General features: G+C 38.0%; 2 long non-coding RNA genes across 3 annotated transcripts in view; one reads left to right on the plus strand and one right to left on the minus strand.

Moving 5' to 3' along the window:
- LOC137175872 (uncharacterized) overlaps positions 1-16,475 on the minus strand; it is a 159,778-nt gene that overhangs the window by 15,128 nt on the left and 128,175 nt on the right. The window lies entirely within an intron of this gene.
- Positions 12,221-14,456, plus strand: LOC137175962 (uncharacterized). The gene is made up of 3 exons (XR_010925761.1): positions 12,221-12,739; positions 13,263-13,720; positions 13,832-14,456. It is a non-coding gene; the product is annotated as an uncharacterized lncRNA (long non-coding RNA).

Below are 16,475 nucleotides of genomic sequence, written 5' to 3' on the forward strand. Positions count from 1 at the left end.
GAGAATGACGACACAATTGGAGTCAGATAGGGGCAACTATTACGCAGTGAATAGATTGGTGCCTTGGGTGGGTTTTACCCCCATTTTTTTGCTTCAAAGCCTCATGCAGTTTTCTCTTTTCTATGAAAAAATTGGAGAGCACGCCTGTGTGTTTGCTTTTCTGCATGATTCTGTTTGTTTGTCTGTCGATGTGTCTGTCAACGCCTACAGAGGGAGAGGAGGGAGAGAGTACACAAGATGCATGCAGCTCTACAGCCCACAGTAAACCCTGAGGGTAAAAGATTCTCTCTCCATTTACAGCCCAGATAAATCTCCGAAATACCAATACTGCATCACACTGCACAAAATATTATTATATGCTTTGATGGATAACATTTACCTGCTAATTCAAATTTCATACTGTGAGTCTTTGTTTACAATATAAATCTAATTAAGTGCAGCCATCACAGTGCAAGGTGGATCAATACACAATATGGCCAGCACAGCTGCTTACCTCACAAGGATGCCTTCCCCTGCCAATATTTTCAACCTATAAAATAGCTCGGGTTTTCTCAGTGTGGCCAATAATCTGTCAAGGTTAGGGCAACGAGAGAAAACATTACCTCAGTGGCTGACACGCTGGCTACATAAGAACAAATAACTAAAGCAGAGTCATAGCTTTATGACAAGGTTTATCCATCATTTTTTTCCCTTTAAGGACAGTTTATAGAAGTTTCCCCCGTGTTTATTTTGTTTTGTTTTTATTCTTTACTTTGTGATTGAGAGTGAATGCTAATTAAGGCCACACTTTTTCTTTAAAGCTGCTATAATCAAATTTTTATATGGATAATAGATCAAATGACTATGTGTAATGCGAAATGGGTCTTTTGTAGTGACAAACCCACAAAAAATGATCAACAACTCTGCAGGGTGTCACAGCATATTAGTGTCTTTCAGTTTATTGTTTTGGCTTTATGACCCATAGTTCTAGAGGCAACAGACGGTCAGCAAAAACCCACAGTACGCTACCTGCCCTACACTAAACAGAAAAAAGTTAGCTGGCTGGTGAACATAGTAGACCATTTAGCAGATAAAGAGCCAGATATTTCTGTAGGGAGTTAGTATAGACCAAAGACAGAGCTAAAAGGAGACTGAATATTGGACTTTCATTCATCAGGTGGACACAAAAATGACTGGAGTTGAATACTTATGCTGCTCTATCTGTCTCCTGCATGTGTAAATAAGTAACTGTTTGCTAACAAGTTTGCTGCATAAACTTAAAAAAGTGAATATATGTCAGTGCTTTGTTCAAAGCTTGTTTCCACTGCCCCCAAGTAGCAAAAAAATCTATTATTTCAGGTTTAACTTCTTTATTCATGTTTTACATGCAATAATGAAATAGACATTTACCATGTCTTAACCATGAAATTGTAAGGTTGTCACTGCAATCTGAGTAGTTTTAAGATATTGAGATTCAAAGTTTTCACATCCAATAGTAGATAGAAAAACTAACATGCAGTAAAGTTCTCTTTTATTGGTCAAAATAACAGCCCATTTGAAGATATCAAAATACTATTACATTATTGAACAGGGCTTTCAAGAGAACCAACTCAGAAAATCAATTTATGGATAAAGACTTTTCTTTTTTGAAATTACAGGGACAGTAATGGATAAAACTGAAAATAAACCTATTCGGAATGTTAACAACTTGTCAAAGAATAGTACCATGTGACTTTTTAAAAAAAAAAAAAGTCAGATACTGTAGAACCTTATAATTCTAAGTTCACAATTTGTCTTCATCTGACCTTCTACAGCATCAACACCACATATGCTGAAAATGTCAATCATTATCTTATTTGTCAATCTAATTATCTTTTAAACATGAAATTAATCTACTATAATAAGGTGGTTTACTAACAAGAACATTTGAAACCAAGTCTGACACACTTGGCATCAGAACCTTAATTAGTGTATATCCAGCAGTAGTGCTGCCCTCACCTTTCGTTCCATTGAGCGCTTTGCCACTGTGTGGAGTTTGACATGTGAAGTCTCAGGTTAAGCTCCAGGGCTCCAGGTCTGAGCTCTGCCTTTACTCCCCCTGATCAACCTCTCTGTGGTAGATGGTTCATTGTCAGCTGGGTGTTCAAGCTCCATTTAACTCTAACTAAGTGCCTTTAGCCATTATCGCTGTTCATTAATGCTGCACTGTTACTACTGAGCAGCCCTGAGAGCATCTGACTGAGGTGACTGCACCATGTACAACAGTTAAGACCATGCAGGAGTTGTCAACTCCATTTTGATGGTTTCATTGTTATACAATTAAGGGCATAAACATAATCCTAATAGCGTATTATATTGAGGATATTTGCTAACATAAACCTTCATTAAAATGCAGACACCTGTAATCATCTTATGAGCAAATGTTTATTTCCTCTAAGTAGGACAGGGACAAATCTTTGAACAACAAAGTCCTCTATACCAGTGATTCCCAACCAGGGTTACTTGTACCCCAGAGAATACTTCTCTGTTGCCATTGAATATGTGGAAAGCTTGGCTAATTACCTTAACAAACTCAACTAACCCAAATAAAAAATAGAAATCATGATTTCATTGAAAAACATATATCCACACATGTGTGTTAAAAAGAAAAATAAACAGCCAAATGGATTACAAGTTGGTGTAATTACAAAAAAAAACAACGGTTGACCATCAACCCAAGTCAGTTATAACACATAACAACATGTTGCCACTGATAGTGCATGAAAACTTCAAAATTCAAATAGTTAGCTCAAAATATAGGATAAACAATTGAAATAGATAGTTAAAAATAATGGAAAAATGGTTGAAATAAATAATGTAATAGATTAAAAGTTGAAATAGTTAGCTAAATGTAATATGCTGAGAGTGATTAATAAACACTTTTGAAACAGTTGGCTAAAAGAAATGGATAAACGGTTGAAATAGTTAGCTAAAAGAAATGGTTTTATACTGTATAATTAGCTAAAAAAGGACACAGTTTATATAGTTGGCTAGAAGTAAAGGATAAACAGTCGAAACCGTTAGCTAAAAGTAATGGATAAATGGTTGTATGTCTGTTATATGATAATATATTGAAACAATTTCCACTTTTAGATAGTATAATTGTGCTAAATTACATCCTGTTCCATTCATAAAATCATATTTAAGTGGTGTCAGTAAAGGGGTACTTAAGCTCATCTGATAGGGCTATGGGGATACACCAGACCAAAAAGGTTTGAAACCACTGCTCTATGCCAGTCAGTACTGAAGAAAGAAATAACAGACTAAATGATGAATGACTGAAGAAAAAGACATAAAGAGTGTGAAATGCATCCTCCATCCTATGGCATCAGTAATCAAGGTCTGCTACTGTACACTGAGTGCCCCTCCGTATCCCCAGAAAGGAAGGGATGCAGGGTGACAGCTGGGGACCTGGCCAGCACACTGGACCACTAAATGAGAAAAATGACCAGCTTTCACCAGCTCTTTTAAAAACTCATTTACATCCTGTCAGATTCCATTATGGCCGGGGACCTGCACCGAAGCTGCAGGACAGGACTGAGCCTGAGTGCACCGACCGTGCCGGCCAAGCTCCTATCAGCCTGACCCGGCTCACCGGTCCAGTAGACAGCTGATTCTCCTGTGTCAAGGTTTTTTGGCTTCTCTCTTTCTTTATTCTCCCCCTCCATTTTCCACACTACCTTTGGTGTGCTCTTGGCAAAGAGCAGGTGATTATCAGAGTGCCTGAAACCCCACTTTTACTCTTTTATACAATTACTGTACAGTATGTGCACCTAAAAGCATCAGCAGAGAGGATTAGGCCTACTAAATGCTGAGCCTTGAATAAATAATCTGCTAGGGGGTTAGCATTAAAAGAAAGCAGAGAGAGGAGGGAAGGAAAGTGAAAAGCATGTGGATTTAGCCTTTCAAAATAAAAATACACAGTATGACATGAATCAAGAACCTTGAAACTGCAGCTGAATCAAAATGACTGTGAGATCACACAACAGATTGTTTAGCACTGAAACAATAAGTTGATTAATTGATTAGTTGATCTACAGAAAGTAACAATTTTGATAATTAGATAATTGTTTAAGTATTTATTGTTATTAAGCCAAAATGTCAAATATTTGTTTGCTCAAGTTCTCAAATGTGAAGATTTGCTGCTTTTCTCTGATTTATATCATTGCAATTTGAAGACATCATCTCTGGCTCTGGGATATCGTGACATTGTCATTTTTCACAATTTTATAACATCTGATAGACTAAATGATTAAGTTAATAAAAAAAAAAATCAGTAGATAACAATATCTATTGCAGCCCTAATATTGTTAACACCAAGTTTTACTGTTAAATGAAAGTTTAAAATCTATTGTAATATATGTATTTTGTTTTCAAATCATGAGTCAAAAAACAATAATAAAGGAGTCGTTTGCATCAAATATTGCACAGTATAATTTTTGAAAAATCTGTAAAATGACACAGCCATAGTGTTGGGAGTATCACTTTGCTCTTCTGTATTCAAAATGTTTTATTATACTCATATTATTTGTACCAAATTTAAATTATTGTTTGTAATCAGACTGCTATAATCCCATTGTTTGAAAGAATGTTAATAATGTATGTTGGTAAGATACTCAAATTAAGATACTCAAACGTCATCTGAAAAAACTTCACTTCTGTATCATGAGAGGACGCTGGCGTGTATGTCACCTCTTCTCAGTCCGAGGTGAAATTGCTTTTTGTGCAAAATTGTGCTTTTCACTGTAAGTAGGACTAGGTGTTGATTGTCTCCGCCACCTCTTGTCTCAACATTTTTGAGTCCTGTATTACTAACAGTTTAATGGTTGTACACCTGTGGATCTGTGTATTCACCTACTCCACCAATCAGCTGTAAGCTGTTAGCCACTGACAAGCTGTTAGCCTATCTCTGCTAGCTAGCGATTCACAAGCATACTGAACAAACTGTGGTATACTCATATAATTGTACGGCAAACTCATATACCCCGACTGGACTTCTCTCTGCCACGATTTCAGGACTATCCCTGACCTCTCCCTAGATCCGTCATCCTGCTCTAGCTTCACTGCTGTGCTGCTGCTGTGGTCCAAGGTTGGGTGACCCCCTCCCCCCCTGGCAGCCTCGATAGCTAGCTGGTGCTCCTCTGTCGCTGAAATGGTGCTCATAAAATACTCCACACTGGAACTCCTAAACATCTTCTGTCACCTCCCGCCTGGATTACTGCAATACACCCAGCAAAGCCCTGGACAGGCTCCAATATGTGCAAAACTCAGCTGCCAGGGTTCTCACCCACACCTAGCCCTGGCAGCACATAACCCCCACCCTCAGCTACCATCACTGGCTCCTGGTCAAGTCCTTCAAAATCCTCCTCCTCACCTACAAATCCCTCCATGTCCTTGCCCCCAAGTACCTATCAGACTTCCTCCACCCCTATACCCTGTCCCGGAATCTGCGGTCCTCAGATATGGGTCTGCTCTCCATCCCCCACACCAGTCTGCAGACTAATAGGGACAGAGCCTTCAGTGTGGCAGCCCTCACCCCTGGCAGAGATCCACAATGCTGCATTTTTGGACACTTTTAAAAAACTCCTGAAAACTTACCTGTTCACCAAGGCCTATGACCTCTAGTTAATTCTGTCATCCCTGGCAATCATTGCAACTATTGTTTTCTGGTACTGTATTTTTGTTTTATCTGCCTAATTATGTATAAAGCGTCCTTGGGTCTCTTGAAAGGCATTATATAAAATTAAGTTATTATTATTATTATTATTATTATTATTCCATCAGTCAGTTGTTGCTATTGCCCCAAATATTCCCTGATTTGCTTTCCCGATCATTGCACAAGCTCAGTAACATGCTGAACATTATCTTTGTAAAACTGACAATTGTTTGTCATGTGCGCAGTTTAACTATACATACAAAACAGAATGTCACAGTGACAGAAGTAAGTAATTCAAAAATACAGCTGTTCAAAGATCCTACAGTTGCAGTTTGGGTGCTGAGAGCTCTAACAGCAGTTGAACTCACAGGGGTCACAATCGGCGGTCAGGCACTAAAAGCCACTTGCGTGTCTCATTCAAACTCCGAGCATGTCTGCAACACTGTGATCTGACGCATACATCAAAGCCACAGAGTGTACCTCAGCACACACTAGGAGCTCCATCAATCCCCTCTGGCCTGTGGAAGCTGCCTTTTCCAACACAGTCGGCCATCAAGGGTGACATCCTTGAGGAGGCGATACAAACAGCGTCTAATGAATTTTTAACGACGAGCATTGCGAGTGGCAAAGAGAAGGAGAGCGGGAAACAGAGACGGCGAGAGAGACCCCTGCTGAATGCATTACAGTGATTTGTGGGCTCACCTTTGAGCGGGAGTAAGAGGCCTCCCATCGCAGATCATCGGGGTGTTAAGTGTGCTCAGTGGGGGAGCCTCTCAGCACCGCATCGTGGGCCAAATGATGTTTGAAATGTTTTAATCAAATCCTGTCTGTTCATTAGACTAACAATAGGCTTCATGGGGTGAGCACTCAGTGGTTCGGCTTCTTACTGCCCCCAGGGGAACCCTCCTGATAGAGTAAGTTCCCTAACCTCCCAGTGACAAATTTTACCATGAGGCCTCTCTTTACATTTAAATGGGCCTTTATCAGTGATGGCAGTTTGTCATGCAGTGTGATTTATATGGGAAAAAAACGTCTTGCGTTCCAGTCTCAATCAGTCTTCTTGAGCTGCACTTTCATCTATGGCAGATTATGTGTCAACCTAATGTCGCCTAGAATGTATATGTTGAATTGATCAAGTAGACATAGATGTAAGACAGCTTGATGCTATTAGCAGCAGACTACCTCCACAGGTAATCTCTGGTTTTCTGTCACAGAGGAGAGGCTTTGTCAAGTGTGACACTCAAGAATATTGTTTGCCTTATTGTTTAGGATTAAGTCGTTTGAGGGTCTCAAAGCCCTTTGACTTCTTTTGCTGTGCAAACACAATGTGCTTTGAGGAGGTTTAGATAACATTATAACGAGTAGATTTAAAGCTGCAACATGTAACCTTTGTTGTTTTAAGGGCCCATGAACAATGTTTGATATTTTGATATTTTATTCATGCTTATATTTAATGTTAATATTGTTAGAGATGCAACATTTTAGTCAATTAATCATCAACTATTTTGATAGTCTAATAATCATTTAAATAATTTCTCAAGCAAAAATGCCAAAAATTCACACTAATGGCATTCCCATCAGTCTCAGCTGTGCTTTGTGTTTATTGCAAAACAGCAAATCTTAGTATACTAACATGCTAAACATGGTTAACATTTTACCTGCTTAACATCAGCATGTTAGCGTTTTCAATTTGAGCATACCAGCATTTTCTGTGACTGTGTTTTGAATGTTGCCTTTTCCCTCATTATTGCAATATGCTGAAATGTTTTCTAACAGACAATATGGTGGACCATGGATGAAATGTAAAATCAACTCTCATGAGTGCCAATAAAGGTTATTTCAAGGAGAGAGAAAAATGAACAAACTGGATAAAATTTGAACGGCAGTGATCACTTGCATGTACACCACTGCTTTTTTGCTTGGAGTGCCAAATTGGCCTTTTTGAGGATACCCAAATGTGTGCAAATCTGTGCCCAAATGGGACACTTCCATGCTTCACTTATGAATGTCACACCAGATGGGCACTCGTGCAGCCAAAATGCCCCTCTGTTTGGCCCAATTTATTGCCACTCTGGTGTGACCTTAGGGTAAAAACACACTCTTACCCTAACCCTGCGCATAGAAGAGGCTTTCCTTTTTCATTTTCAGCCCTGTCCCTTTCTGATTTAGGTGAGTAAGATTTTCAACTTGCTTATTTCTTGATAGCTTCCTACGCAAATGTATCCCAAATAAATCCTGTATGGAATGAACATGTACTGGTGTTAATCAGCTTAAGTATGCAATTATAAAGCCCTACGTTTAGTGTTTTTCCTATAATAATGACCCTCCATAACACATTTGTGATGTAAATGTACCATGTAGCAAGAAATTAATTATTGTATTAAGAGCCAACTCATCTGGACAAATTGAAAAGAAATTAGGTAGTGTGGCATTCAAGGAAAAAATGTATAGCTTTGTATTCACAATAACACACTCAACACTATATCTACTTCAGAAAAAAAAGGTTAATGATTGACTGTAAAATTGCTATAATCTGCACAGAGATAAATATAATTGTTCACAATTTTATTTATTTTAATTAATCTTTCTTTAAGGAACTGCTCAATTATATTTTCAAGGGTGGATGTCTGACTTTGTCCTGATACTGTAGGCCAATTCAGGATGTTCTTGATAGCAGACACAGTCTTTTACGTCTTCTTTCAGGAGCAAGATGCACCAGCCTTTAATCTGAAGTATGAAATGTCCCCACATTGCTAGACCACTAAATCTACTTTATTGTGTTATTTCAACCTGTCAGACCTATCGATCAGTGGATTAAGACAAAGATGATGTTTTAAAGCTTTGACTGAGGGTTTCATAGCTGTCCTGAAATCCAATACCAATAGGGGTTCATAGATCCTGGCCAGGATTTAGTGCTATAGGCAGGATTGATGACATGGAGCCAGGGTATAATAGTGGAGGTGCATAAGCCCCATCCTTCAACATAACTCAAGATAACGGTCTGCTTTTTATTTGGTTATTAGAGTCATTCAGTTGTCCGGTTATTTAAAACATCTAGCAAACCACAATGCTGTGTGTCTCTGTCATAGATAATGTGACAGGGTTTGCTTCTCTTGTGGGGAGGATAAATGTGTTCTAAAACTTCATCTAATACTTGGGTTGTATCACTGATTACCGCAAAACTGTACAAGCATAAGCTACCACATTATTCAAAGTCATATAATCAAATTCTTTTTCTTTTTTCTTTTATAGACAAGACAAACATTTTCCACTGGTAGAGCAACATTTTTTAATAGGCACCGGATTTATCCTCACTTTAAAGTTGGCAAATACTAGGGATGTGCAGAGAGCCCAGTGTTTGTATTTCTATCTATATTTGTTGAGGCAGCAAAATGATTTGTATTTGTATTCAAATAAAAGTGGAAAGAGGCTTAAAAATCCTGTTTTTTTTTATTTTAGTTTTAATTTTAGAAAATTAAATTTTAGTTCAGCTTTATCTCTGGGGAACAACCCCAAAGTCCAGGAGTGATGTCCAAATAAGGAAATATGCGTCATGTAGCAGATTGATGTGACTTCCCTCGTTGAGACCGGCTGATAGACGTAACAGGGGAACGGAGAAGAGCGACAGATAGCGATGTAATCTACCTGCACACTAGTATTTGACATTGTTTTTTTTCTTCCCGAAAACAAATAATTTCTAAAATATTTGTATAAAACAAATGCTCGTAAAAAAAGAAACAAACAAAAAAAAAACACTATTTGTGCTTTGCCGAATAACATATTTGTATTTGGACACACCCCTAGTAGATACACGCACAGCTTGTAAATATTATACACAATATTTCATTTCAAGATGAATGTGACTAATTTATTTGTTCTTTCAATCACAATCAATTGGCACTGTAAAATATACACTACTGTAAGACAGAAATGTAACGTTACTGTTGGCAAAAAGTACACTAGTTGACAATACAAGAGGACATTGGGAAAACCGAAAAGTACAATAATAAAATAGAAACAATATATGCTGTAACCAATACTCCTTTTTGAGCACCTGTTGCAGTCACCATTGCTTGACAAATCTGCTGCCAATGAGACTGTGAGGCCTGCACAATAATGTGGATAAATCTGCTTGGTATTAGGACAAAGCAGCCATCTCTGGCTCTGTTATCATTGATTTTGTGTTTTAGTAAGTGATCGGTGTATTAGAAGCAAAATGGAACTGAAAAAGAGGCAGTGAGCGTTTATTTTAACCCAAAACAGCACTGCTGACTTCAGTCACTGGCGCACAGTGCAAGTGTAGATAGTATCTTCACTGAAACTGCTGGCTCCTTTTTATTTGAGCTATTTATTAGTGCTGCTTCACACATCTCTCACTGGAAAGGCTGTATGTTAGGATAAGGTGTAACAGCTAAGGCCAAAGAGTTTCTGCCACAGTGATCTAAAATGTGGGGACAAATCTAACATCAGACTATTTATCACTAAATGGATCCACAATGACAGTCTTTTCACATGTTAGAGCTCATAAACATCACCTTTTGCCCAGAATCAGATTTTTACATATTCATATGTAATTGTGTTTTGCTTAGCATTGTTCTGTGTTCTAAAGAATCTTAATTTCACTTTCCTTTTCAAAATTGTAAATTAGTTACAGTACAGTAAAAAGTTTGGACACATCGTCCCATTCCCTCAAATGAGAAAGTGAGTCCAAACTTTTGATGGGTACTGTACATTTATGTATTATCTTACATTTACATGTGCTACATCTGCAATTGTCTAACAATTTGGAAATGAAAATGAAAAATGGCATTTGACATTTCATTTTCTAAGACTTAACCTGCTGTACAGTGGACAATATTCAAATGTTAAAACAAATTTGAAAATTAAAATGTAATATAAACAATGTAACCTGATTTTCCATTTGTGCAAGTGTTATTTAAGTCATCAACCCTGGGAGAAAATGATCCGATGAACTGATCTGTGCAGCTCTGTGCATTAATTTACCGCTGGCTCTGATGTCTCCGTAGCATTTTGATATATAATATTTGGAAGATAAATGTTGGTCTCACAGATGAAATCTAACAATTGTTTCTTTGTTGTAGTTTGTCTGAATGTAAAGTGAAGCTTCATGTTTTTACTGGACAGAACAGCAGCGCTGCCCATGGGGCTCTACATGTACAGATGTCACCACATTTCAATAAATACAAATGTATTACGATGAACAGATCAGTCTATATTAAAATTTGTTTCATTTTATTAAGTGTCCTCAGAAGTTTGTACTCCTGAGTCGAACCTGCCAAGTCCTCAACATACCTACCTGACTGTAATGTGACAAAATAATATCAACTCAAAGCTCTACGTCTCACAAAAAATAATAACCTCATTGACAGAGAGATGCAGTAAATTCTGTTATTCAGTTTGTGATGTAGCTATAATAAAAATCCAAACTGTTGTATAGCTTAATAAAATGAAATTTAGACTGATCTGTACATTTGAATACATTGATATTTATTGAAATGTGGTGGTATCTGTACATCTAAAGCCCCAGAGGCAGCGCTGTTGTTCTGTCATGTAAAAACATGAAGCTTCACTTTGCATTCAGACAAACTAATGTGGCAGCTACAATTGTTACATTTCATCTGTGAGACCAACATTTATCTTCCAAAAGGAATTATATCATATATCAAAATGCTACAGAGACATTAGAGCCAGCGCTAAATCACCAAAGAGCTGCACAGATCAGTTCACTGGATCATGTTCTTCCCGGGATGACAACGGACGCTGACCAGCCAATCATCTCAGGAGTCGGACTGCTAGAAGCTGAGATGACCAGCTAGTCTCAGCTGGCCAGTGACTCTGAAGACGATTTACAAACAGACATTATTTGGATAAACTGACCACATATTTGGAATCTACAAGGTTACTTTCTCACCTGAAAAAATATTAAAACTTAATAAAGTGACATATTAACAGTCATATAGTGGTACAACTGAAGACCCACTTTGATGAGAGGACTGATAGATTGCATTTTCATTTTCATTTTAAAATCAAAAGAGCATGGTGACATGTAAATGTAAATGCAGTAGACTTGGGGCAAAGTGCATTTGAATATTGTACACTGTACAGCAGATTAACTCTTTGAGAATGAAATGTCAAATGCAATTGTTAGAAAATTGCATTTTCATTTTATTGTGACTTAAATATTGCTTACATACATCCATTACATGGAAAATCCGGTTACATTATTTATATTCCATTTTAATTTTCAAATTTGCATTAACATTTGAATATTGTCCACTGTACAGCAGGGTAGGACTTTGAAAATTAAATGTCAAACAGCTTTTCCATTTTTGTGGTTCATAGAGCGCCCATACGAGCATGTGAAAATGAAAATTCAAATTGAATTACTGCATTTTCATTTTCATTTTCACTCAAATAATACATACATATACTATTGTGGAATTACATTTTCATTTTCAAGTTTACATTATCATTTTAATTAAGTCCCCTATGGGCTTCCATAACTTACTGGCTCATAGAGTTTTATATACTGTATATGTTAACCTTCATTTTGTTTACCTTGGATGAAGTTACCAGTCAGATTTTTTTACAAACTTTGTTTTTTTTTTTGAAGACTAATTTTTTTCTTGCCTTAACAGAAGACTGTATTACTGTATGTGTTTGACTAGGGACTGTTTAGCTAAGGTCAGTGTAGCATTATGCTAGTGAGACAGTTAGCTAAGTTATTACTGAAAACAACCTCAGTAATGCTAAGCATGTTAGCCATTTATGTGTATTGTCTGTTTATTCACATATAATTTACTTTATATATTTTAATTGAGCCATTTTATGTATTATAAAGCTGAATTCAGTTTTGTTCCATGTTCCAGAATCAAACTGATGTCACAGCAGAGAACATCTGAACTGTGTTTCTTTATCATTTCCAAGCCGTCTGTATGTGTGTGTACAAATATGAGAACTCTTGAAAAACCTGAATTTATCTGATTATTAGAGTTTTAGTCAGCCATGTCTGGAAGTGACCAGAAAAACTCAAGTGACAGCAATGTAAGTTTTTAGATCTGTTTGTAAAAGAAATCGCAAGTCTCATCTCAATAGCAAATCACACTAAACTGCTGGTTGACATATATTTATAGCTTAGCTATAAGTTTAGTTTACATTTCAGTCACATGTAATGTAGAGCCTGCTAACCTCTTGACACACACAGTAGGTGCAGAAATACATATGCAGAGATAAGCAGATTTATAGTTATACCACTATTTTTTTCCCAGCTTCTACATGACTGCAAAAGTCATCAATTTACTTAATTATACTTCTTTCAAAATGTGTGATGAGAAAATAGACAATGTATAATGAGATTTTAACAGGAATGCAACGAAAGCATAGAAGATGCATATCTCAATTTGAAATCACTTTTAATTTTCTATTTTTGCTTCAGCTTCAGTTTCTTAGTTTACAGTGTGGATACAATGTATACAGACATAATATTTGCAGTGTATGTTTGTTTATTGCATATGTTAAGGTCCTTTAGATTAAAATGACAGACCGTCCAAACATTCTCTTTTTTCAGAATTGTCACAGCAGTGAGGAGAAGGATCCTCTTGATGAAGTCGTAGCCGCTATGGCCGGACTTTCTGTAAGTGGAAGGAGGTGTCCACCTGTAGGTGGAACCAGCAAGAAGTATCACAAAAAATGCACAAAAGTCACTCTGTCCACACTCCCATGGGCTGTCAGTGGAAAGTCCACTGATGCCAAGGTGAAGACTCTAAAAAGACGATGGGACAATGTCTTCTCAGTGGATAAAATTCGATCCACTTCTCCTTACATAAAAAGGAGTAAGATTAAAACAAAAGTGCTGGGGAAAACCAAAGGGGAAAGGACCAGAATGTACTTTGTTTACAACCGAGAAGAGCCTGAGCCCAACATCCCACAAGAGCAGGAAAATATTGAATGTAAAAAGACAGAGACGACAAAGGAGGCAGAGAACAAAGAGAAGGCAAAGCCTAGACGGGGCGGAGTAATACATAGGTGGGTTCTCTAACAGCAACACTCATTCTTAGGGTAACTTTATTATTATTTTACTTTATTTTGTCTTTATTGTGAGAATTATAGCTTAAATTTACATTCTGACTTTAACAGAAGTGAGAATAATTGCTGCCCTGTCTTGCCATCAAGTGCCTCTGAGCCACAGAGCCTCAGGGACCTGCAGATGGAGGACATCAAAGCAGTGGGCCAGACCTTCTGCCCAGGATCATATTCATACTGGATATGGGGGTTCATACCACCGCTGCCAATTTGCATACTTTGGCCAAAATTGACTGCGGCCAAATAAATGAATAATAATTGATATTAATTATATTACTGCCACTGCTGTTTTCAGTGTCTTCAGTGTCAACATGACGGTTTATAGTTGCATGTATGATGAATTAATGACACTTTGGGTGTATAAACAGCCAAGATGGCTATTCTGGTGTTGTTGGAGGACTTTTTCTATGTTCATTCATGGCTAAGGGACTGGAAATCAGGATTGTGGACATGCATAACATTTTATAATGACATTTTTAAAAGATACACAGACTTTTAGTCTTGAACCTACACAGATTTTATTCAGCTGGTCCCGAAATTGCATTTTATGAATTTCTTTAAAGAGGCTATAATCAATATTTTTCATGACAATAATGTATCAAATAACAAGAGAACTGTCACTCGTAGTTATGAGCCTAGAATATTATCACCCGACTCTGCAGCTCCTCTCAGCTTTACAGAGCTTTAAAGGTTGTTTCAACACACAACTTTACAGTTTTGATTCACTCTCACCACTCCCTTAAGTTGTTTTCACATATGAACTCCGGACATTGTCCAGAGTTGCTCTTTCACACATGTAACACACAACAGGAGATTTTCCGTGTCAGACACGTTCTCACCTGCTGGAAATACTCTGTTTGGTTTAGGTGGAGGGTGGCGCCTGGGTAGAGCATGCAGGAGGCAGGACATGATGCAAAAAGTATGCTACAGTTGTAATTTGGTATTTTTAAACCTTTCACCCGAAATAAAACGACTTTTATTTTATGAGAAATCACAGGAAGTCCTCTCTCTCTAGCTTCACAGTCGAAACAGCTGGCCTGCTGTGATTATCCAGCACCAGCCGCATGATAGAAACGTCATCAACACGCCCACTCAGTCGCTGTGAATTCTCCGGAAAATGAGCTGCTGTATTCACACATGGACATTACAGTTTGTACTAGAGAGCTGGCAGGATGAAATCCATTTAAAGGTTATATATATAGAATTGTGAAGCAATTTCCATGTATCATTTTTTATTGCCAATGAGTGAACGGGTTGTAACGTAACTTAAAAAATTAGACCTTCCCCGACTTTCTCGGTTGTCTGTAACAGCCTGCAGATTGATTTCTATGTGAAGGACCAAGGCCAGTTTTTCAGCGAAAATCCAAAGGATGCGACGTTTTTGCGCGCTCCCGAGTGCCTCGCCTCTTTCCCACTAATGCACCATCGACTGGCATAACAACACAACAACACAATAAAAACAGTGCTATCCAACTAAAAACACACTGCAGATATTAGCTCTCCAGCTAATGAGACAGTTAGCTGCCTCCGTCAACATTACACATTTCACAACAAAACACCCCGCAATGACAAGTTGCCCACTCCCAAGCACACACAGCTAAAACGACATTATTTCCTCAATAAAGGAGCAGAAAACAAGCTCCAGAGCGATAGCAGAACATAGCTTACCCCATAGCTTTGTTTTTTCTGTTGGTTGTCCAAAGGTGGTAATAAGCACACATTTCACAACAAAACCGCAGTGTGTTGCTCCCCAGCCACAGCCCATTAACGCATACTTTTGCAGGTTGGGTGGTTTGGATTGGCTGTCACCGGCCAACGGCCACAGCGCAACAGGAGCCTCTGTGTTTGTGTTTGTGTGTGAGTGTGCACACATACATACGGAGGGCGGGGGCTGACTGACAGGAAGTGACATGCTTTGCTGAAACACAATGCAAAATACAACATTAGAGATCTTTTATGTAAGCAAGGAAAAAGACATCACCTGCAATAGTGATGCATGCGCCCATGTGAGTGCAAACAACAGGATGTTGACTGCAGCTCATTTAATGGCCACAGGTGTCACTAATGAGAAGGAATTTTAGATTCTTACAAATAGAACCTTTGATTCGGACATTTGCGTTCACACATACAGCTCCTCCGGGTAATGTCCGGATAACTTCAGGATTGCACTGCATGTGTGAAAGGGGCTCTAGAGTCGATTTCAGCCGCAGCAGGAAGCTGTTTTTAGAAAAAAAGCTTGAAAAAAAGACTGTACACTACCTGCTCAGCACCGGACGGCAAACAGACACAGTTAGCCACTAGCTGGTGAACATAGCAGAGCATTGAACAGCTAAAGAACCAGATATTTTCTTAGAGGTTAGTAAAGACCAAAAACAGAACTAAAGGAGGGTGAATATACATACTTACCACATACTTTTTGGAAAGTGCCTGCCCTTTTCCAATCAGACGACTTCTTAGATGATTCTGTGTAACAAACCTTCTGGTGTGTTAGGTTAGTTTTAAGGACCTGTGGTGGATGACTGCAGGCCAAATTTCAATATTTTGAGGTAATATAATATATTTGACTGTGCAAATAAAGTATACAGTATACATCCACACCAATGTATTTATTTTTGGAATGGTTTGTGGTAAAGGCCCATCAGCCCAACTTTAATGGCTGTTTTCTGTCTTCAGCAAGAGTGACAGGCAGCCCATGTTC

The sequence above is a fragment of the Thunnus thynnus genome, chromosome 23 (assembly GCF_963924715.1).
Source record: "Thunnus thynnus chromosome 23, fThuThy2.1, whole genome shotgun sequence".
In the NCBI taxonomy this organism is placed as follows: Eukaryota; Metazoa; Chordata; class Actinopteri; order Scombriformes; family Scombridae; genus Thunnus; species Thunnus thynnus.